This window comes from Panthera uncia (assembly GCF_023721935.1).
Source record: "Panthera uncia isolate 11264 chromosome C1 unlocalized genomic scaffold, Puncia_PCG_1.0 HiC_scaffold_3, whole genome shotgun sequence".
NCBI classification, from domain to species: Eukaryota; Metazoa; Chordata; class Mammalia; order Carnivora; family Felidae; genus Panthera; species Panthera uncia.
In genome coordinates this window covers 35,429,357-35,454,189 of record NW_026057584.1, presented here as the reverse complement: position 1 = coordinate 35,454,189, position 24,833 = coordinate 35,429,357, and the positions used below count along the sequence as shown (strand labels likewise).

Here is a 24,833-nt window from a genome sequence, read left to right as displayed (position 1 = left end):
CTCATTACCATGTACCACCAGCTCTGCTAGGCACTTTTTAAACATTGTATCTAATTCTCACAATAACATGGAAAGACAGGTATTATTATTTTAGAAGTGAGGTACCTGTGACTCTAATATTGAGTAACTACACCAATAATATAAACAGCTAACGAGAGGGGGAACTGGAATTTGAACCCTGGTCTAACTATAATCCTTTTTAATGTTGAGCAAACATCAGTTTAAGCTGGAGGTTTAGCTGTTGAAATAAAAATATTCTATCCATGGAGATTTAGCTACTCGTATAGAAAAAGATCCTTATGAGAAAGTATAGTCTCAGTTATCTTATTTATCTACCTACTGAAATCCATCAAAATTTTACCGGAAAATGCCAGTTTGATCTGGATTCTATGTCTCTTTCTTTGTCCCAACATTTAATTCATTTTCACTTCATTTATTTCCTGTGTCCTTATAATAGGCTCATCATGGACCTTCGGCTCAGTACAGAATGGAGTTGTTTTTGAAAAAGCATAGTCTAAATGAGAATTCCAATCTTTACCCATATTTCTGAAAAATACAGTGTGGGATAGGAGTACAGAATCCCTAACAGTTTTTAAAAATCCTATATCTCTTGGGAGTCTCTTGCTTTCAACCCCAGAAAATTCTCTCTCTCTCTCTCTCTCTCTTTCTCTCTCTCTCTTTCCTCACCCCCAGCTTCTACCCTCCTGCCCCTTTCCTTTTCAGCCTATCACTCCTGGGCCCTGCCACCCTCTAGACAACCTCTCCTTCCTCCACATCCCCACACTGCTCCCAGGCACTAGCTGACACTCAACCTACCCAGCCCCATAAAGTATTTATTTAGTGCCTCTTTCTTTATATAGTAACAGCCTTTTAGGCAAGATCCTCCCCTGAGGCTCTGATGTCTTCTGGCCCTCCCCCTTTCTTCTGTCACACATCTTCCTCACAAAGGTCCAAGAAAGCAAAGTAACTCAGAATACTCTTCAGAAGTGTAACTACGTGGGCAACTCCGGAATATTCTATCTATGGAAAACAGTCTGTGGTAGAAAAAAATAAAAAGGCTGAGACCTTCCTAATCCCCCATATGAATGTTGTTTGCCCACCATGTGATGTGTTAGTTTCTTATTGTTGTTATAACAAATACGACACATTTAGTGGTTTAAACAACAAGGTAGCATACTGTCTTACAGCTCTGTAGGTCAGAAGTCCAACATGGGTTTTACTGGGTTAAAACCAAGATGTCAGCAGGCTGCATTCCTTTCTGGAGGCTCTAGGGGAGAATCTATTTCCTTGCTTATTGGTGTTGGGGGCAGAACTCAGCAACTGGGATTCAGACACAAGGATTGAGATCCCCGTGTTGTTGCTGGCTGTCAACTAAGGGCCATTCCCTGCTTCTAGAGGCCATCCACAGTTCTTGGTTCATGGCCTTTTCCTTCCATCTTTAAAGTCAGTAAGTGGTAGGTCAAGTCTCTCTCATGCTCCAGCCTCCTTCTTGCATCTCATCCATCTAACACATCTGGGAAAGGCTCTCTGCTTTTGAGGACTCATGATGAGACAGGGCCCACCTGGATAACCCAAACTACCCTCTCCTTCTCTAGGTCCATACCCTTAATCACATCTGTAATGTTCCCTTTGTCATGTAAGGTAACATAGCCACAGGTTCCTGGGATTAGGGTATGGGCATCTTCGGGAGGGTCATTATTCTACCTAATACACGTGATAAGTCTCACTGTTATTTTATAGATGGAAAAAACTGAGATCATGAGAGCATTGCATTGAACTGGAAATCCCACTGTAATACCAAGATAATAGCCAAGAGCTGGGCTAACCTAGATCATACACGTCTCAGCCTAGGCTATACCCTTAGGTCGTATATGATTCTTATAGAAAAATAAAATCATTACCTTTGAAAGTCATATGATAACTTCATTTTTTTGACCTGTCCTCCAAATGTTTTTATTAAGCTGCGTGCATCTAGAAAGTTTTCACTTGTAGTATAAGAAAAGATACAAGTTACAAGATGTATGTTCTTCGGGGAAAAAAACTTAAAAAATAAGTACATGTTGTCAACAAACAGAAAGCCCTGTTAGTATTTCTGTCAGGCCATCTTCCTGTAAGATTTGGTAATTTTTTGCTGAAAGTTCTCCTCACAATGGTCTTCCAAGAAAATAACATTTTCCTACAACACCCTCTCTGAATGTTTTGAGTTGGATAGGTTGAGATAATTCAAAAGTCCCTAGTCACCATCACACCAAAACATCACATTTTGCTTTGCTTTGCGGAAGATGTTGAAGATGAGACATTTTAAAATATGTGGCTAAATGGAAGGCTTGTCAAGACAAGGTGGGGTAGGGAATATTCGTGTTTATTACCTTTCCGAGTAGCTACTGCTGATACTTTATGCTGTCTAGGAAAATTAGAAGCCCAAATGACATCAGGTAATTGCAACACAGAGAAACAAAACAGGATACACACACGGAGGCTGCCAGGAGCAACCATGATTACATTATCAACGATGCACAAGTCAAAAGGAAAAACATGAAGCAAACTGGAACACCAAAGCTGAGTGAGATATCATCACACATCAAAAACTCACAAGAAGGAAAGCATGTGGGAATTGTGAGGTGTTGCCTGAAAATGAGATAAGAGGCTTTACGTGTGGGACGGTCTGGGGGGGGTCTCTCGAAGACCTTTCTCAAAATGTACTGTATTTCAGAAGTCTTGGCAGTAGATGTAATGAAATGCTGCAGTGCGTGCCTTATTGTGGGGGGTTTGAGCTGTGTTCTTTGTTGTGCGTTTTTATCCCACCTGCCAGAACTTTCTATTTATGCTTTTTCTCTTTTTTTTTTCCCATAGAGAACAGGAGAGTCATGATGGGCAGTTGACAAAAAATGTGGGGCTGAATTTCCATAGTCATTCAGTGACTGTCACGCGCCCTGATGCTTACAGAGTACAATTAAAGAGAGTCTCTAATCTGAATAAAAATCTGTTCTTTTGGTTTCGTGTCATATACAATATCACTACAAGCTCATCTACATAGTCTATTATAATGCATACTTTTATACTACTATAGCCTTCACCTAATCAGTTCTCTACAAGCTAATCAGCTCAAATACTGTCACAAGTGGCATAATGCATGCAATTATCCTTAATTCAACTTCTAAACATGGAGGTGAAAGATCAGATTTAACCAAACAGGCTTATCAGGAATTCATGAATTGATAATCATGATTAATGGGAAATCACAGTGCAAAACTTGTTTTAATTTACCTGTTCATGTGTTACAGAGAAATGTGAACTTTCATCCAGAGCAAACAAAGAATGTCTAGACTATCAAATGAATTTTAACCCCAGGATAAGAAACATGCATTCCCTATTTCAAGGATAATCTTAAATGACAGAAATCAGTGTGGCTAAGTCAGGATTACAGTTTTGAAAATATCCCGACCTTGACTCACTGAAAGAGAAATAATTACTCAGAAATGGAATCTCTAGTTATCACCAATAAATGTTTGAAGGGGGGATTTACTTTGAATGGGATAAATTTAACTGCTTGTCTCTGTAGATCCTCAGATTTCTGTAGAGCTGGGCTATTTTTGAAAAGGGGCCTTTGAAGATATCTGCTCTAGTTTGTGTTTCCCTAAATATTGACTACTTTTAAGGCACTCAGAATACTGACCTATGTATAATTCGTTCATCTATTGAAATAATATTTATTGAGCAAATATTATATGGCAGAACCTATACTAAGTATTAGAGATAAAAATGATAAATAAAAGAAATCTCATCTTTGAGAAACTTGCAGTCAGTTCAGCAGGCAAGATAATACACAGAAACTGAAATAATGGATATAACAGGATGAGACGTTGAGGAAAATGCTGATGGGTGCCTTACTTTGTGAGTGTTGTACTATGATGAGTTCACCAGGGAAGAGTAAAATATATAGTAGCACAATCCCAGTATTATGTCTCTGAGAGGCTTGGATTTCCCTTCTAGACCTTCTGTGGTAGTGGGAGTAAACACCTTTCATGTTCCTAGCAGGAATGTAAGGGGTGAGAGCAGATTGTGCCAGCAGGGAAGAGTTGGGCTGGTGTTCAAGGTTAAAGTGGGGGACTGGCCCAGACCCAGGAGGCAGCTTCCCCCAAACTGAATGGGGATGGTGGTTATATGATGCTGGGGATAGTTGTGGAATCCTTATGGAAACTGGATATGTAAGGGCTGTGGCTGGGGTCTGTGTCACTGAGTCTTTAATCCATGGAAAGGACCCCTGACAGGCACATCTCTGAGCTTATCCTGCTCCCCCATAGCATGTCAGCATGGACACAGAGACAGCAGAGGACCCACACTGGGCAGAGCAGCGATGACAGGGTTGGTCCCATTCTCTGGGAACTGCTCCAGCACAGAAATCGTATACATTCCTGTGCATGTTCAGGGACTCCACAGACATGACTGTGATTGAATTTCTTGCTGAGGAATGTATTATTGGGGAGCAAATCCATACCAGGTGGTGCAAACTAGATGCCCACAGGTACTACAAGTACCACAAAGGAATCTGGTGATGAAGTGGGCCTGATGTGACTAACATAAACCAGAAACTACCTGCCTTTCAAAGAGAGAGATTGCTACCCAGATCCAACCGGTTATGACCATGTGGGAATGCTGGTGGAGTATAGTGGAAGATCTTTGATTTTTCTGATTTGTTTTCAAGAGAAGCTGAAGTTTTATGTAAACATCTTGAATTTTAAGTATTGCAACTAATTCAAATTTTAAAATGTTGTGTAGACCAAACAAATTTCACCTGTCATATTTGATCTAGAAATAAGTAATTTGCAACCTCTGGGCTACGAGGAAGGCAACAAAATTTTTTTTAAGTTTATTCATTTATTTTGAGAGAGAAAGAGAGTGAAAGCACAAGAAAGGGAGACAGGGAGAGAGAGAGAGAGAGAGAGAGAGAGAGAGAGAGAATCACAAGCAGGCTCTGCACTAAGAGCACAGAGCCAAAATCAGGGCTCCAACCCACGACCATAAGATCATGACCTGAGCTGAAACCAAGAGTTGGACCCTTAACCCACTGAGCCACCCAGGTACCCATAAAAAATTTTTTAAGTGTAGAAAGTGGTGGGAAGTGGGTAGATAAGTTAGATTTTTGAAATGGGAACAGGGGAATAGATGTGGCTTCTGATAAGATATAAGATACCAGAAACAACTGAAAAAATGAAGCAGCAGAATTCTTAACCTTATTTCTCATTCAATCAGTATTTACTGAGTACCCCCCTATATTAGGCACTGTGCTAAAATTTGGTAAAGATGTAGGTGAGTGTAAACAAGGAGTCTCTGCAGAGCCCAGGATAGTCTGTGTGCCTGGATGACAGAGTTCAAGGGGAAAGTGGTGAGAGGTAGCCAGAGAGGCTGGCAGGACCAGAGCCTGGAGTGCCCCATAAGGAAACCCTGCAGAGGAATTTGTACTAATCCTAAAGGCAATGCAAAATTAATGAAGGATTTTAAACAAGAGTTCCATGATCAGGTGTGAATATTCAAAGATCACTCACTCAAGGGTAGATTACAGAATGTAGGAAAGAAGGCTGAGTATGAGTCAGGACTATAATTCTGGTGAGAAAGAATGGCCAGGTAAAGCAGGAAGAAGTGATTTGAGAGAAGTGAATGGATTCATACCATTTAGGAGATGGAAGGATGATAAAAGGTAATTGATGAGTAAAGAATGAAGGAGATAAAGGATTTAAGGTAACTTCCCCAAGTTGCTGATTTGGGCACTGTGTGAATGATGGTGCCATTCCCTGAGACAGTAAACGCTGGTCCGAACAAACAAACAAAAAGAAGCAGGTTTAGGGGAAAAGTTTATTTGTTCAGCTTTGGCATGTTAAATTTATGGTGTCAGAGAAACCTCCACATAGATATACGCACAGGCAATTGGGTGTATGGGCTATGAAGTTAAGAGGAAGGTATTTAAGGTATGAGTAGAAAGGAAAAGATTATAAAGACACATAAGAAGGGCAGAGAGGCAAAAGAAGAATCAGATGTTTGTAGCCAGAAGGCAAGAGGAGAAGATTTATTTTTTAAAGAGAGCAAAACAACTAAAATATCCTTGAGATTTCATGACAGTGTAGGACATTGGAAATTTAGGTAAGAGTAGTTTCAATGGCCTGGGAAGCCCAAGGTTTATCTTCATCCTTGGTAAAGAAATATAAACAGCAAATGTAGACAGTTCCTTAAAAAGTTTGATTGTGCAAGAAGTTAAAGAGGAAATTAAAAAGTATATGGAAGCCAATGAAAATGATAATACCACAACCCAGAACCTCTGGGACACAGCAAGGGTGGTCATAAGAGGAAAGTATATAGCAATCCAGGCCTTCCTAAAGTAGGAAGAAAGATCTCAGATAGACAATTTAACCTTACGCCTTAAAGAGCTGGGAAAAAAAAACAGCAAATAAAACCCCAAACCAGCAGAAGACAGGAAATAATAAAGATTAGAGCAGAAATTAATGCTATAGAAACCAAAAATAAAATAAAATAAAACAGATTGATGAAACCAGAAGCTGGTTCTTTGAAAGAATTAACAAAATTGAGAAACCACTAGCCAGTTTGATCAAGAAGAAAAAGGAAAAAACCCAAATAAATAAAATCAAGAATGAAAGAGGAGAGATCACAACGAACACAGAAGAAATAAAAACCATAATAACAGAATATTATGAGCAATTACACGCCAATAAAATGGGCAATCTGGAAGAAATGGACAAATTCCTAGAAACATATACACTACCAAAACTGAAATAGGAAGAAATGGAAAATTTGAACAGACCCATAACCAGTAAGGAAATAGAATTAGTAATCAAAAATCTGCCAAAAAACAAGAGTCCAGGGCCAGATGGCTTTCCAGGGGAATTCGACCAAACATTTAAGGAAGAGTTAACACCTATTCTCTTGAAGCTATTCCAAAAAATAGAAATGGAAGGAAAACTTCCAAACTCTTTCTATGAAGCCAGCATTACCTTGATTCCAAAACCAGAGACCCCACTAAAAAGGAGAACTATAGACCAATTTCCCTGATGAACATGGATGTGAAAATCCTCAACAAGATATTAGCCAAGCAGATCGAGCAATACACTAAAAAAATTATTCACCGCGACCAAGTGGGATTTTATACCTGGGATGCAGGACTGGTTCAATATCCACAAAACAACATGATTCATCACATCAATAAAAGAAAAGACAAGAATCATCTGATCCTCTCAATAGATGCAGAGAAAGCATTTGACAAAATACAGCATCCTTTCTTGATAAAAACCCTCAAGAAAATAAGGATAGAAGGAGCATACCTCAAGATCATAAAAGCCATATATGAACAACCCAACACTAATATCATCCTCAATGGGGAAAAACTGACAGCTTTCCCCCTAAGGTCAGGAACAAGACAGGGATGTCCACTCTCACCACTGTTATCAACACAGTATTGGAAGTCTTAGACTCTGCAATCAGACAACACAAAGAAATAAAAGGCATCCACATCAGCCAGGAGGAGGTCAAACTTTCAGTCTTTGCAGATGACATGATACTCTATATGGAAAACCCAAAAGATTCCACCAAAAAACTGCTAGAACTGATTCATGAATTCAGCAAAGTTGCAGGATATAAAATCAATGCACAGAAATCTGTTGCATTCCTATACAACAACAATGAAGCAACAGAAAGAGAAATCAAGGAATCGATCCCATTTATAATTGCATCAAAAACTATAAAGTACCTAGGAATAAATCTAACCAAAGAGGTGAAAAATCTATACACTGAAAACTATAGAAAGCTTATGAAAGAAATTGAAGAAGACACAAAGAAATGGAAAAAATGATTCCATGCTCCTGGATAGGAAGAACAAATATTGTTAAAATGTTGATACTACCCAAAGCAATCTACACATTCAATGCGATCCCTATCAAAGTAACACCAGCATTCTTCCCAGAGCTAGAACAAATAATCCTAAAATTTGTATGGAACCAGAAAAGACCCCAAATAGCCAAAGCAATCTTTTGAAAAAGAAAACCAAAGCAGGAGGCATCACAATCCCAGACTTCAAGCTATACTACAAAGCTGTAATCATCAAGACAGTATGGTACTGACACAAAACCAGACACTCAGATCAATGGAACAGAATAGAGAGCCCAGAAATGGACCCACGAACATATAGCCAACTAATCTTTGATAAATTAGGAAAGAATATCCAATGGAATAAAGACAGCCTCTTCAGCAAGTGGTGCTGGGAAAACTGGACAGCGACATGCAGAAGAATGAACCTGGACCACTTTCTTACACCATACACCAAAATAAACTCAAAGTGGATGAAAGACCTCAGTGTAAGACAAGAAGTCATCAAAATCTTCGAAAAGAAAGCAGGCAAAAACCTCTTTGATCTTGGCTGCAGCAACTTCTTACTCAACACGTCTCCAGAGGCAAGGGAAACAAAAGCAAAAATGAACTGTTGGGACCTCATCAAAACAAAAAGCTTCTGCACAGGGAAGGAAACATTCAGCAAAACTAAAAGGCAACTGACAGAATGGGAGAAGATATTTGCAAATGACATATCATATGAAGGGTTAGTACCCAAAATCTACAAAGAACTTATCAAACTCAACACCCCAAAAGCAAATAATCCCATGAAGAAATGGGCAAAAGACATGAATAGACACTTCTCCAAAGAAGACATCCAGATGGCCAACCGACACATGAAAAAATGCTCAACATCACTCATCATCAGGGAAATACAAATCAAAACCACAATGAGATACCACCTTACACCTGTCAGAATGGCTAACATTAACAGCTCAGGCAATGATAGATTCTCTGCAAGGATGCAGAGAAAGAGGATCTCTTTTGCATTGCTGGTGGGAATGCAAGTTGGTGCAGCTACTCTGGAAAACAGTATGGAGGTTCCTCAAAAAAATTAAAAATAGAACTACCCTACGACCCAGCAATTGCACTACTAGGTATTTATCCAAGGGATACAGGTGTGCTGTTTTGAAGGGACACATGCACCCCAATGTTTACAGCAGCACTATCAACAATAGCCAACATATGGAAAGAGCCCAAATGCCCATCGATGGATGAATGGATAAAGAAGATGTGGTATAGGGGCGCCTGGGTGGCTCAGTCGGTTAAGTGGCCGACTTCGGCTCAGGTCATGATCTCGCGGTCCATGGGTTTCAGCCCCACATCAGGCTCTGTGCTGACAGCTCAGAGCCTGGAGCCTGTTTCAGATTCTGTGTCTCCCTCTCTCTGACCCTCCCCCATTCATGCTCTGTCTCTCTCTGTCTCAAAAATAAATAAACGTTAAAAAAAATTAAAAAAAAAAAAAGAAAAAAAGAAGATGTGGTATATATATATATATATAATGGAGTATTACTTGGCAATCAAAAAGAATGAAATCTTGCCATTTGCAACTACATGGATGGAACTGGAGGGTATTATGCTAAGTGAAATTAGTCAGAGAAAGACAAATATATGACTTCACTCATATGAGGACTTTAAGAGACAAAACAGATGAACATAAGGGAAGGGAAACAAAAATCATATAAAAACAGGGAGGGGGACAAACAGAAGAGTCTCATAAATATGGAGAACAAACAGAGGGTTACTGGAGGGGGTGTGGGAGGGGGGTGGGCTAAATGGATAAGGGGCATTAAGGAATCTACTCCTGAAATAATTGTTGCACTATATGCTAACTAATTTGGATGTAAATTAAAAAAAATTAAATTAAAAAAAATAAAAATAAAAATCAATTTTACATTTGATATTAAAAAAAAAGTTTGGTTGTGAACAAGAAGAGTGAAGTTTCTTGGGCCTTGACTGAAAGGTTGCATGGGAATAAGGAAAGGTGTGTGTGTGTGTGGTGTGTGTGTGTGTGTGTAACAGACTTGAGCTTCTCTAGGTGTGGATAGAAAAAGGAACAGGTAGAGAAACACATATTGCAAATATGGGGAAAAAATGAGTGATAGATGGTGCCAGCCCCAAGGAAGTGGTAGAGAGGGGTCCTGTACAGACTGGAGGAAGAAAGGGCATCTCTTCCAGTACAAGAGATGCCAATGGACGTGTAGATGTGGAGACAGAGTCAGAGGCACTTCATTCTCACAACTCTTTCCCTGCAAAATGGGGAGCAAGATTCTCAACTGAGAATGAGTGAAGGACATGGGGAGCTGGAGACTGGAAAAGACGGGGTAAGGTTTGACAGATCTTGTGAAGAAAGAGGGTGAGAAATACAATTCTGGGTGGTTTAAGGAAGCCTTTTGAGATTGGTGCTCATAAATGTGTGGTGACACAGATCTATTGCACTGTGATGTGTCCTTTGGCAGAGTTCAGTAGCCCAGGTAACAGCTATAGCATCAGGAGTGAGCAGCTGGGCTCCTCCAGTGTCGGGGTGTTGCCAGAGAATACAGCAAAAGGAGCCTCTCAGGATGGGGATTTTAGAATCTCAGAGAAAAAATAATTAAAATGTTGGACTTTACAGTAGTAAACAAGGCCTTCATTAATAATAAAATCATAACATTTTTTTAAAGTTTATTTTGAGAGAGAGAGAAAGCACAAGTGGGGGGAGGAGCAGAGAGAGACAGAGAGAGAGAGAATCCCAAGCAGGCTTTTACCATCAGTGCAGAGCTTGATGCAGGGCTTGAACAGAGATGATTACCTGAGCTGAAGTCAGACACTTAACTGACTGAGCCACCCAGGTGCCCCCATAATAATTTTTAAACTGTTACCATTATTACCACTTATACAATGCTTCCTGTGTCCTGGGAAATGTTCTAAATACTTCACGTAAATAACTCACAACTACATGGCATCAATACAAATATGTTCCCCATTTTACAGCCAAAGAAACGAAAGCACAGAAAATTTAATTAATTTGCCCAGTGTTACACAGCTAATAAATGAGGAGTTAAGACTTGAACCCAAGCAGCCTGACTCTAGAGAGGCCATGTCTGTAACAGTTGGTAACACGTTACAGTTGGTAACTGTCTCCATCCTTTTTCTGTCAGCAGGTCATTCTCTGACATCCACACACAGGCATTCTTTTCTACTCCAGAGGAGAAACGGATGAGCCAGACTTGCTACATTAGAATATGAACACATGCAGACATAGCCCGGAAATAGGAAGCAGAGTTGGGAGGTTCTTAATTCCATTTTTCTTTATTCTAAAATACTTAGATCAGATGCAAGGCTTAGTGTTCCATCCCAGAAGGACTGGGAAGCATGCTTCTTTGAAAACCAGCATGTATGACAATTGTAGCTGCACCCCATCCTGACCACCATCGCCCTCCCTGCCCACAATGTGGGCAGTGGTGGTTGGTGTAGCATCTATCAACCCCTTGATGCTGCGGAACATCAAGAAAGGATCACTGTCCCGCATTTCTCTCCTCTACCCGCTGGTGCTCTACTCTTCCCTGGTGCAGATTTACTCCTTTGCCTTCAGTTAAAGTCCACATACTCTGCTGAACATACCTAGTCATTTCCATCTCATTGTGAAAGTGTTTTCTGAACTCAGTGTTTAATAGATGGTTATAGATAACAAGGTCATGAAAGGGAAAGAAAAAGAGGGTGTAGAGCAGACAAAACGCTGTGCCCACTTAAATTTTATCTCCCAGCTGATGGCGACCATAGGGTTTACAGTTACAGAACAGTTAGACTGAACTATTCAGACCAACTCTAGGACTTAATCTGGACTGCAATTCACTCCTAAATTAGAAGAATTTTTTAGAATGAATGTATTTTCAGTGTCTTTTAGACAATGGAATCTTGCTTGGTCTTTTTTTTTTTTTTTAAGTAAAATAGCATTTTGTATAAAGTGTGGTTTCTTTGAGGTCTTTAAAAAGACTCCAGCTGTATAGAAATATCTCATTAGTGACAAAGACAAAGCAAGTTTTTTCTGCTTTGTTTGATCTAACAATGGAGGACTCATCACACACTGGTGCCTTGCGTGCTTTCAATGGATTGTATAAATTGGGCATTTTGTTACCATTTTTTAAACATTTCCTCCTCCTAGCATTTGTCCAGGTGCTCAGCTTTCTTTCCAAAGTCACAAAATACAATATGAATTGAACATCTGGCTCATAAAAGTCCTTTTGAAGGCAGAACAGAATGCCTCTCCAGTCAAAGAAAGATGCAGAAGAAAGTATACCTGAGGATTCCTACCAGATATGGCTTGGGGGCTCATCTTGTTCATTGAAAACTGGAAAGTTATTGTCCTTCCTGGATACTGAGCTGCCTGGTATTGTCATCAGGAAGTATTCACAAACTGAGCATTCACCCAGACAAAAGACTGAACGCACATCATTGTGCCCCTAAGCATGCACTCCAGAGAGGGGTAACAAGTATTTAATGCAAACTATCCAGCTGGGTGAAGTTGCTATTAACACAGTAACCCTCTAAAAGATGTGACAAAAATATAAAGCTCAGAAAGCAAGATGGAAAAGGTTGACGCCAGAGCACCTAGGTGGCTCGGTACGTTAAGCTTCCAACTCTTAATTTCGGCTCAGGTCATGATCTCACAGTTTCGTGGGTTCGAGCTCCACGTCCGGCTCTGCACTGACAGTGCAGAGCCTGCTTGAGGTTCTCCCTCTCACTCAGACCCTCTCTTGTTCTCACTGTCTCGGTCTCTCTCAAAATAAATAAACCTAAAAAAAAATGCTGCTAATTAAAAACAAAAAAATGTTGAAGTCACTCATAGGAATGATGAAAAAAATCAGTATTTGATAAATCCTGTATGACCTGTCAAACTTAAGGCTAAGCTACAATAAAAGTTCACTTCACATTACATGTAGGGGTAGTGGGTTTTGCTTGGCCATCCACGTGTCAGCCAGCATGCAGGCCCTCTGAGGGCAAGAATCTTGCCTATCTTGGTCAACAACTGGATCTCTTTTGCCTTAGACAAGGCCTTGCACTAATTGGACCCTAAATAATTTGTTGACTTCTTTAAAGACCAAATTACCTAGCCTAAACCATTCTATAAATCTCCCATGGAACAATGGTAAACACACACACACACACACACATTGAAGTATGTTATTACTAAGATTTAGCCTTCAAATAAATAGCTTATTAAAGTGGATTTTTTCCCCTCAGATTTGTCCCTGTTTTAATAGACACTTAATTTACCTCAGGTCTTCTGTTTCAACAGGAAAGAAACAAAATGATCTTTTCCCTCAGGTAAGGCCTTCCAGAAGGATACATTTTCTCCAGAATTATTTAGTAAATTTCTACCCCGTTGGGTTCAAATCCTGGACACCCAATTTAGCCAGAAAAGAAAAACTATTGCCTCAATAATTAAAAGGGAAAAAAACCCAGGCCCCTATTGCCCAATAAACCTCCAAGCTGTGTGACAAACAGATATCGAACAAGCACAAAGCCTGAGAGAAATCCAATAGCATCCACCTCGAGAACAAGCTAGTCTCGGGGGAGGACAATTATCAAGTGACCAGCGCTTACCTCTTGGTTATTTAGTGCAGTAAAGTACAAAGCACCTCTGAGATTTCCTGATGTTTCCTCAATGCTCACCCATTGCCTTTGACTCAGCCCTCTGAAATTTTCAGAGGCGCTAACATTCACAGATGTCTTTTACTCTGCTTTAGCAACTTCATAACTACACCCTGGTTTCTTTCTTTCTTTCTTCCTTCTTTCCCTTCCTCCCCCCTTTCTTTCTGTTTATTTTGATGGCTCAAGGGCTAAAATTACACAGGAAGCAGAGAACGTATGGGGAAAAAAAGATTATTTGAGAAGAGTTTAATAAAAGGGCTATTAACAAAAGGAGCAAAAGCATAAGGAATAATGTAGCACTCATCACCCAGGCTAGCATTCGTGGGACTCACCACACCTAGACTTGAAGGAGCAGGGTAGGCAGGGCTTTGTGAGAACAGGTGGGCTATGCAGGCAGGGCCTCCTGACAGGAGCTTAGACCTCCCATCACTTTTTGGGTATCCCACAGGAAGAAAACAGCCGAATAAATACCTGCTTCCTACAGTCTCCTTCCTGTGCTTCCTGTTGACCTAACCCAACTGGAAGCCAGAGGACCAAGGAACCTGTTAACATCCTCCATACTTGTCAGAGTCCAGAGGCACAGAGCAGGGAAGAAAGAGGTAGAAAGTAAATCTGGAAGGGTAAACATAAGACATTCAGCATTGTACTAAATCCCTGGCTCCCACATTTAATTTCTAGCTTCATGACATAATTAAGATGTCTCTAAGTCCAATTGTTCCCTCCCTCAATTAGATTTCAAGGCATCTTTATTCTTCTGTCTGCTGACTATATAACCTATTTTATTTTAATTTTGTAGACTTTGATTGCCTACTTTCCAAACTCTATGATTATTTCAAAAGTCACAAACCAGAGTGATCATTTATTTAGAAAACCAATCTGGTATTTAATATCAGACAGACAATGACGGGTATTCAAATACTCACTGTTAGCACTTTAAATATGTAGGGTTTACTTCAACACACTCACACACACACACACACACACACACACACTTTTCCTGGAGCTTACACCAAAAGAGTAAAAACTACAATCCCTCAGTCAGAAGCCCAGCTAAAGTGCTAGTTCTCCTAACATTAACCACATAGTCACCTTTGTGCTAAAATTCACCCAGAGCAGTTTATACTTCTTATGCAACAGGGGCTTGAATCTGGAATGATACATGCAATTCAAGCTTGGAAACCATAAAGAACGTTTTACCTGCAAAGTTTTTACATTGGGCACCTCTCTTCCCTGCTCCAATACCATAACATGGGCAGAGATTCTGCTCTGCTCCACCACACCCCACCCTCGTGTGACCATAATAAAACTCCCCCAGTTCAGGTTTCCTAGGAGAGCCATCAGCTGATGATATCTAGCCGGAGAATCATTTTGGTTTTAAACACAAAATTACTTCAAGTCACACACGGGTCGTTTTTGCAGCATGCACCAGTTTATATGAGTGTATCTTCAATCAAAACTCCATGTCCCTCAGGATAGCTATTTTGGATACCATATTTTCCAAGATTAAAAATAATCATGGTAGATAAAACCACCTGGCCAGGCACATCTCTCCAGCACTCCACATCCAAAGCAGCCATGACTGAAGGCAGATGCCAGTGAATGTCTCAAGACAAGTGAACATAAATACATGGAGACACTTGAGTAGCAGACATTTGATACTATCTCTTAATTTGTTCCACATATCTATACTCAAACCAAAGTTTCTTGAAAGTAATTTAAGAACGATCTAGTCCACAAGAGTACCAGGAAAAAGGAGTCACAAGCCCTTTAACACAAGCTCTTGTATATATGTATCTATATCTATCTATCTCTATCATCTATCTATCTATCTATCTATTGATATTACTTACCACAGGCTCCAGTTGCATTGTACTTAGAGTTAATGCTACTTCAGACGTGTCCATGTTTGGTCAAGAATACCTTTAAGGTATGGTAAGGATTCTAAATGTCTCCCATGATTATACTTTTTTATTGTTGAATTGTGTATGGTATCGTAAATATTCCTTGACATCCACTCTTGCTCCATACGTCAGGCAGCAAACTTTGGTCAAAAGCAATACAATTCTGACCTCCTGGTACACTGACTTAATTCTCTTTGTCTATTTATTTGACCCCTTTATCAGGTAATCATATAATAGGCATTTTTAGGTCCCACCATGTGCAGTATGATGTGATAAAAAGAAATGAACCTTAGGGAGGGTGCCTGACAGGAACCCTCTGGTCCAGAGAAGCAGCCAGCCTTGGAGACTCCCACATGGAGGGAGCTAGGGAAACAAATACCTGACCTCACTGACTTCCCTCTGCTTGGCTTGAATCCCATTTTCTCCACTTATCAGCCATGTGGTCTTAGACAAATTTATTAGGCTCTCTTAACCTTGAATTTTTTTTGTTGTTGTTGCAAATTTGGGATGGTGATAAAAACCTTTCCTACTAAGTTGATGTGGATGTTGCTGATCAAATGAAATTATAAATCCCTTAGGATGTCACCTATAATACTTATTAAACAAACAACACCTTCCATCCCTCTTCCCTCCCTTCCCCACTCCAGTGAGCCAGGTAAAAGCAGCACCTGCAAACAAGCTAGGAATAACAGAATTTTACCCTTCAAAATGATCATAGCTGTCACATCCCCTTACTTCCCAACAGGGACCCTCTCTCCATCATCCTATCTTTGTTTCTCCTATGCAGAACTCATTTTTAAAATAAAGTCATTTGGAACACCTGGGTGGCTCAGTCAGTTAAGCGTCCAACTCTTGGCTTCAGCTCAGGTCATGATCTCACAGTTTGTGAGTTCAAGTCACGTGTTGGGCTCTGCACCCATCGTGTGGAGCTTGCTTGGGATTCTTTCTCTCCCTTTCACTCTGCCCATGCTCTCTCTCTCTCAAAATAAATAAATAAACTTAAAAAAAATAAATAAAGTCACTCATTCAGCTCTTATATAACTCTAACTGTTAAAGTTATTTCTCATTGTGAGCAGAAATCTATCTTCAGAAAACTTCTATCCACTTGCTATACATACAATGTCTAACGCTGCTGTGTTATGGAAACCCTTCTGGGTTCAGAATGAGAAGCTGTGAGGTTTAGGCCTCATTCAGACACAAGATAGCTTTGTGACCCTGAATAAATAAATCAACTCCCCTGGACCTCAACTGATCTAGGAAATGGGGACAATAGCACCTGCCCAGACTCCTTCTGGGGGGGTCTTATGGATACCACTTGACATTTCTCTCATGCTCCTCTTCACAGGCCATGCTTCACCATTTCTCCATATGACAGCACCCTCATTTCTTTTAGCAGTTTTTTCATTTGAAAATTTCAAAGGACAAGGAATATTATATAATAGGATCTGATGAAGAAAAAATGCTTAACAAAAAGTAACAGTGAGCAAGAGCCTTCCAGACAATGGGCAACGTGGAAAACGTTCTCACTATGAAAATAAGCACTCAGGACAATGGGGAGATAGTCCCAATATAATTAAGGAAATAGCATGCCCTCCTCAGAGTGTGGCTGATTTGAGGAAGGAATTGGGATCCAGCTAAAAAGTTTAAATGAGATACAATAGAAAATAAGGATGTCCGGGGCACCTGGGTGGCTCAGTTGGTGAAGCACCTGACTCTGGATTTTGGCTCAGGTCATGATCTCACACTTTGTGAGTGTGGAGCTCTGCACTGACAGCACAGAGCCTGCTTGGGATTCTCTCTCTATGCCCCTCCCTCTCTTTCTGCCTCTCTCTCTCTCTGAAATAAATAAACTTAAAAAAAAAAAAGAAAGAAAAGAGGGACATTCTAAAAGTTTTGAAGCCAGAGAAGAAACATAATAAAAGTACCATAACAAAAGTGTCATCTCCTTAAAGGAAGAGAACCTGGCCCAAACATGCAGGAAGGATGAGAAATATGAAAGTTTAGAGTTAGAGATGCCACATTTTTTTCACGCAGTAATACTCACGTGAGCAGATGGCAACCCACACTGGTGGATAAATACACACAGAAGATAGTCTGAGGGGACATCCGATGGGGTGAGAACTTCCTAGATGGAGGAGAAAGCAAGAAGAGTGAGAGTCAATTCTGAGATTTCACATCCACGCACCTGGCAGAATGTGGAGGCTTGGACCAGAGGCAGGAAAGTGAGAGGAAGATTTTTGTGGAGTCCAGAGCAGAGATACGAGTTTACCAGTCACGTGTGCAGTGATAATAGCCACAGGGGAGGTAAAAGCATGGTAGATGGGCCTCTCCAAGAGAGCAGAGACACATGGGAGCAGATGGCCCAGTCTGTTTCTTATACTACACCGACTTGGTTTATTTTGGTTTATTTATCATCTTTGAGTGGTAGTACTTTTTCTGTATCTTCATCATTTTACTCATACGGTTTATGAATCTGTGTGATATTGTAGTTATTTATGTATATCTTGTCCTTAGCAGACTATAAGCTCTTTGAGAGCAGGGATCATCTCTGACTTTTCTTGATATCCTCCAGTATGTCTAGAAAAGTGTTTACACACAATGGGTGCTATTCAATATTTTGAAGAAATGATGAGCCCGATGGGCTGTATGCTCGATGAGATCTTTTACTAAAAACACTTGACAAGCAGGCAAGTCAGCATTGTAAGTTTGATTTGAAACCTCCAGGCACACAACAATGAGAGATAACATATGAAAAGAGTATTTATTTTTTAAAAGTTTATTTATTCATCTTTGAGAGAGAGAGAGAGCATGCGAGAGCGAGTGGGGGAGGGGCAGAGAAAGAAGGAGGGAGAAAGAATCCCAGGCAGCCTCTGCACTGTCAGCACAGAGCCCATGTGGGGCTCAAACTCACAAACCATGAGATCACGACCTCAGCTGAAGTCAAGAGTCAAACACTTAACCGCCTGAACCACCCAGCACCCAGGAGCCCTTGAAAAGAATAAAAGGTACATCAAGACTGGGGCTCTTGGATGGCTCAGTAGGTGGAACATGTAACTCTTGATCTCAGGGTTGTTAAGTTTGAGACCCATATTGGGTGTAGAGGTTACTTAAAAATAAAATCTAAAAAAAAAAAAAAGACAGTTCGAAACCGAAACCAAAAGTTTTCTTGGATAAGAGATGAAACAGTAACTCAAAGCAGGAACCCAGGAGCCAAGGTCTGGGTGCACAAGCAGACAGAGGCAGCCGGAGGTCAACCCCTGCACTGCAGTTGGGGCTAAAAGGGTCCCACACCAGGCTGAGATGATCCACTGTTCCTTTTATGTATGACAGCCTAACAAGCCACCCACAAACTCAGTGCTATAAAGCAACAACCATTTTATTTATTTATTTTTTTGAAACTTCTCTTTATTTGGATTCAGAGCAGCCCAAACTTACAAGGATCTTTTTTTTTTAATATAATTTGTCAAATTGGCTTACATACAACACCCAGTGCTCATCCCAATAAGCACCCTCCTCAATGCCCATCACCCATTTTCCCCTCTCTCTCACCCCCTATGAACCCTCAGTTTGTTCTCTGTATTTAAGTGTCTTTTATGGTTTGCCTCCCTCCCTTTCTGTTTGGAAAAAAAAATAGTTACAAGCAACAACCATTTTATTATGCTTGTGGATTCTATGGGTTGGGAATTCAGAAAGGGCAAAGGAGACCACATTCTCTGCTCCACGGTATCTGAGGCTTCACCTGGGAGAGCTCACACAAGAGGGAGTGATCTGAATAGCTCGTGGCAGGAACAGCTGGGGCTGGAGAACCCATTTTCAAGATGGCTTTTTGACTCACATGTCTTGAGCCCAAGCTGGGCTGACTGAAGTACAGAAAGTAAGGAAAGTAAAGAAATGTAGGAAGAAATGAGAAAAGATAGACAAAATAACAAGTGTTAGTAAGAATGTAGGAAAATGAGATCTACCACAGGTAGAGGTGTAAACTAGTCCAATCGCTTGGAATTTAGGAATTATCTAGCACAAATAGATGAAAATTCATATCCCTGGTAATCCAGCAATTCCACTTCTAGGTAAAAATCTTAGAACTCTCCTTTTATTTACAAGGGTATCTACCATATTAATTAGACATTGTTGTGGAACAAAGACTACAACATCTCCATGGCATTCAAGAAGAACCGTGTATTGGGCTCATGCATCTGTAGGTTGGGTGGAGATTAGCTGAGGTAGGTGACTTTGTTCCTGTCAGCTGGGGTGGTTCACACCCATGTGGGTGTCAGCTGATATAAGCTGGCCTCCACCAGGCAGCCCTCCTCTGACCCACTTCGACCATCTTCCTCCTAGGTCTAGTTAGTGGTTTAGGCATGTTCTCATGGCAATGACAAAGATGTAAGAGCACCAACCTAACAACACAGTTTCTTTCCAAGCCTTCGATCATATTACGCCTACTAACATTCCACTGGACAAAGCAAGTCGCAGGGCCAAACAGAAAAATACATTCTAGTAGGAGTAACTCCAAAGTCATCTAGCAAAGGACATGGTTTCGGGGATCAGTGAAGAATTGAGTCTATTTTTTTAATGTTTATTTATTTTGAGAGAGAGAGAGAACGCATGTGAGTGGGTGAGGGGCAGAGAGAGAAGGAGAGGGAGAAAGAATCCCAAGCAGGCTCTATGGTGTCAGTGCAGAGCCAGACACAGGGCTCAAACCCACAAACTGTGAGATCATGACCTGAGCTGAAATCAAGAGTAATAGGCTTAACTGACTGAGCCACCCAGGCACGCGAAGAATTGGGTACATTAATGTAATCTACCACATTCATTGCAAAGTTGTTTGTAAAAGGATGAAAAGAACCTAAATTTTCATCAGAAACAGGGGATGGGTGTTTTTACCCATCAAAGCACTGTATAGCAATGAAAATAAGTAAATTAGGGCTACCTATATCAAAATGCATAAACATCAAAAACAAAGTGTTGATTGAAAAAAGCAAGTTGTAGGATGAAATGTGGAGCCTAAAACCATTTATGGCAGGTTTTTAAAAGCTCCGGACTGTCATACATATTTCTTACAGATATATACATAATATAGTAAAACGATAAAACATGGATAAGAAGATTGACCTCTTTGTTCCACTTAAGCCTCAAGACAGTGATTACCTCTGGAGAAAAATAGAGATAAAATGGGAACCTGGAGAGAGACAAAGTGGGCTTCAGCAGTCAGTATCTGTGACATTACATTTCCTGACACAAAAGATACAAAGCAAATATGGGAAAATATTAACAACTGCTAAATCTGAATGCTGAATGACAGATATTTCTTACATTCTTCTGAAGGCTTGGTGAGGAAAGGGTTACAAAGAGCCAACCAAGTAGTTTTGGGGTCCTGGGCTAGAAACAGTTCCCTACAAAACACAAGGAGATTCTGCCCACTCTTTCTGCCGGTTCCACTCTCTGTCAACATTTTGAAACTGTTCTAGATAAGGATGCAAAGCAAACTGGACCAAAAAAGATCACTAAGAATGAGCAAACTCCATTCACCTCATTCTGATCACTTGTGGGCTTTGGTTTTAAATCTCAGACACACAAACTGCTGCTTGTTTTTGTGACATGTTTGGCTGCTTCATGAGTCAGCAAATCAAGTGACTAGGACAGAGTCAAGGTGCCTTTATGGAGAGGACTGAGCTTAAAGGGACTTATTTCACTCACCTTTTCTTTTTCTTTTTAAATTAATTGTTTCTCAGAACACCTCAGCATCTCTTTCTACCCCTGGGGAAAGGAAAAGGACTGTTATGGAAGGAAAATGACACCCAAATTTGGTTAGCAAATATTAGGACAATTTTAAGTCATGGCAAGGAGAAACTGCCAGTTCGCCTGGAAGTATACAGAAATGTCCATGTGGGAGTTGCAAAGAAGGACTGCAAAGTCCTTCACTTTGAACATCTGAGTAAAGCAAAAGTCAGAAAAAGAACATTGATGTTTAAGTAATATAAGTTTCAATACATTTTTCCCCTGTAAAGTTAAATTCACTGTCATTTTATTTTCCCTGTGATATTTCGCTTTAAAGATGTTGGCTTGGAATTGAAATGTACATGCATATGAGAAAGCATATAAAAATTGCACAAGTATAATGTAGCCTTTCTAGATGGTCTCTGCTGTTGATCCACGGATGGCTGTGTTAGGATGCATTAATGGTAAACAGATGACATGTCTTTGAAATAGCTGCTTAATTGAAGAAAATAGGATTGTTGGATGCAAGGCCATGAAGGGGCTAGCCGGCATATTTTCCAGAAGCACTCAGCCCAAAATGAATATATCTGCCTATTTGCAATGTTACATAATCTGAACGGTTTATCAATGGAATAATTTTAGAGTCATTAACTATAATTTTTGAAGTTGCTTATGGTGGTTTTTAATCAAGAAAAATCTCTCATCCCTCCTCTTACACCCCTCTGGAATTATTTACTATAGACTTCGACTTCCAAAGACCCACTTGAATTTTTTCCACTTCTCCCCAACTCTCATCCAAGCCAGCCTCCTCTCTCACATGACAATCTGGTCTCCCCATATCCACTCTGGCTTCCTCTTTCTATCTGTTCTCGAATAGAGAACAGCAAAAGGAACCTTTCTAAAATATAAAACAGGTTATGCAGTTTCCCCTTTGAAAATATCTTTCCTTCATTTGCTTCCTATTGTCCTTAAGATTCATAATATGGCCTGGAAGATCCCACCTCCCACTTATGACTCTACTCATGCTGCTGCCTGCTTCCTCCAGATACTCCTACCAGTGTGTGGTTTTTATTTTCAATCCAAGTTATAATACACTTATAGAAGAAAGAAAGAAATTTCTGTGAAGTTCGTAATGGCCCCATCTGAACAAATATCACATGCCTCTTCTCCCATAACTTCCATCTCCCCAAGGGCAACCCCTTAAAACTTTCAGCTGATTCTTTGGAATTTTGTGCTTACAATTCTAAATACCATACTTTTAAGCCTTTATTTATTTATTTATTTACTTACTTATTTTTAAGTAACCTCAAAGCCCAATGTGGGGCTTGAACTTACCACCCCAAGAGTTGCATGCTTTACTCTCTGAGCCAGCCAGACACCCTTTTTTGTCTTTATTTATTTTTTATTTATTATTCATTTTTAAAACTTTTTTTAAAGTAATCTCTTCACCCAATGTGGGGCTCAAACTCACAACCCTGAGATCAAGAGTTGCATGCTCTACTGACTAAGCCAGCCAGGTGCTCCCTATTTTATTGTAAGCATACTATTCTATTGAGTTCTTACTATGCAAGGTAAGAATTCATTCTCTGCTGCTGTTCTCTCGTCCCGCCCCCAACAGTGTTCTTCCCATTCCCTTGTCTTCTCAACACGACTACCTGATAATTGTGGTTAGACAATACCCTGTGTTTACATTTCTGAGGCTATGCAAACATTTTTATAGCTGAGCCAAGTTGTATCAAACATTACTTTTCCTTTCTTGAATAAATTTTACTTTGCCTGGAGTTAATAGTTGTCATTTTTGGGGCGTCTGGAGGTCGGTTAAGTGTAGGACTTCGGCTCAGGTCGTGATCTCTGGGCTCATGGGTTTGAGCCCCTTGTTGGGCTCTGTGCTGACAGCTCAGAGCCTGGAGCCTGCTTCAGATTCTGTGTCTCCCTCTCTCTCTGCCCCTCCCCTGCTCACGCCCTGTCTCTCTCTGTCTCTCAAAAATGAATAAAAATGCTAAAAAATTTTAAAAAATAATAAAATATAATTGTCATTTTTTCCCATTGGCTTGACGTTCTTATCACTAAGTCAGCTCTACACTCTCCATTAGTGTGTAAACATCTTCGCCTTACTCTCAAACAACTAAGTTCATGACAATGGCTATACAAGACATTTCGCTTGCGTGGACTCCTACATCTGATGAGCAACTATAATCCTAGGTTTCCCCTTTATTCTCATTCAGGAGAAAGCTTCTGCAATTTTAGGAAAAAAGCAAAGTGCATGCATGATTCCATTTGCCATCTTTATCCACACTTCTGGCTTTCTTTCAGATCCTTACTTAGAGGCCCCAGGGCCTTCACACATGCTGTTCTCTCTTCCTCAAATTTCTTCCCTGGTCTTTGCCTAATCTCTTCTCATCCCTTAGATCTTAACTGAAAAGTCCCTTTTCAGCAGCATTCCCTGATTTCCCAGCCAGTCATCCTCAGTATATTTTTTCTTAACATCCTGTACTTTGCCTTCACAGCGCTTCCCGCAAGTGTTAGTGCAGTGTGATAATAACTTGAAATATTAATTTTTTCCCTCCACAACTTACACATGACCTTTTCCCTAATCAGATGCATTCAATTTTTTTCAAGGACAAGTAGGATTTTTATAGAGGGAGTGACAAGAGCAAGAAACATTTCATGCTCAGTTTTTCGTCTTCCAATAGAAGCTTATAAGAATTCAAAGGGCAGGTTGTGAGGATGCAGGTGGAGGGAGAGCAGAGCTGATGCTGTAACCTGGGGACGAGGTAAAGAGGAAAAGTAGAGTTGACATCAGGACACTTCCAAGGCTTATCCTTGGCCAGCACCAGGGAGCCCGGGAGGGAGCAGCAGCATACAGCCAGGAGTGTACTTCAAAGATTTGGCAATCTGATGTTAATATTTACTAGTATATAAACCAATATATAAATCAAAAATTAAAAAGATTCCCTTATTGTTGAAGTTATCTAAATTAGAGTATGAAACTGTTTGCCATGAACACAAGTTATAGTATGAGTCAGTCAATAACTCATTGTAACAATTGCCAAAGCATTTGTTGGGTTGTAACAATTGCTGTGTTCGTGTGTTTGATGCAGCTGTCACTATCTAGGGAAGATTCTCCAGGCACCCCATGCCTCCTCCCCTGGGCCTCCCTCTGATTTCAGTTGCAGCTGAGGTAGTTGGCTCCCGTGGACACCATCAGCATCCCAACACAAGTGTCTGCTGATCTCTTCACTTTGCTGCCTTGGTGCTTTCTCCAAAGCCACAGGAGTTCACCCAACCCTTGTGCAGACACAGCTTGGAAGTACCCAAGGACAAATACCCCAGAAGCCAACTTCAGACAGTGGTAACCAGGCATCACTGGGAAACAGTGCCCCCCAGACTCCCATCTTTTGGAAAGACAACTTTGAGGTGTGCTCTACATGGTTTTTCAAAGTGTCCCTAATAGGATCTGGTCCCAGTTGTCCACAGTGAAAACCAATATAGTGACATCTCATCTGTTGACATCCCTTTCTGCCCCATCTCATTCCTACTCCCATACTGCTTTCTGGGACCAACTTGCAAATGCACCCCCTGTACATTTGTACATTTGTCGTATCCTTGTCTCAGGCTCTGCTTTGGAGAGAAACCCAAACTAACATGCTCTCTGAATTATTTCCTGGAACGAATCATGGTTCGATA

At 40.4% G+C, this 24,833-nt stretch overlaps 1 long non-coding RNA gene across 1 annotated transcript in view; it reads right to left on the bottom strand.

The window, feature by feature from the left end:
• LOC125911316 (uncharacterized) overlaps positions 1–21,661 on the bottom strand; it is an 83,396-nt gene extending 61,735 nt beyond the window's left edge. Inside the window, exons 1-2 of the long non-coding RNA XR_007454310.1 lie at positions 21,126–21,661; positions 17,473–17,553 (exon numbers count right to left, since the gene is read on the bottom strand). This is a non-coding gene — a long non-coding RNA (uncharacterized LOC125911316). The remainder of the gene's footprint in view (positions 1–17,472; positions 17,554–21,125) is intronic.
• Positions 21,662–24,833: the final 3,172 nt, after the last annotated feature.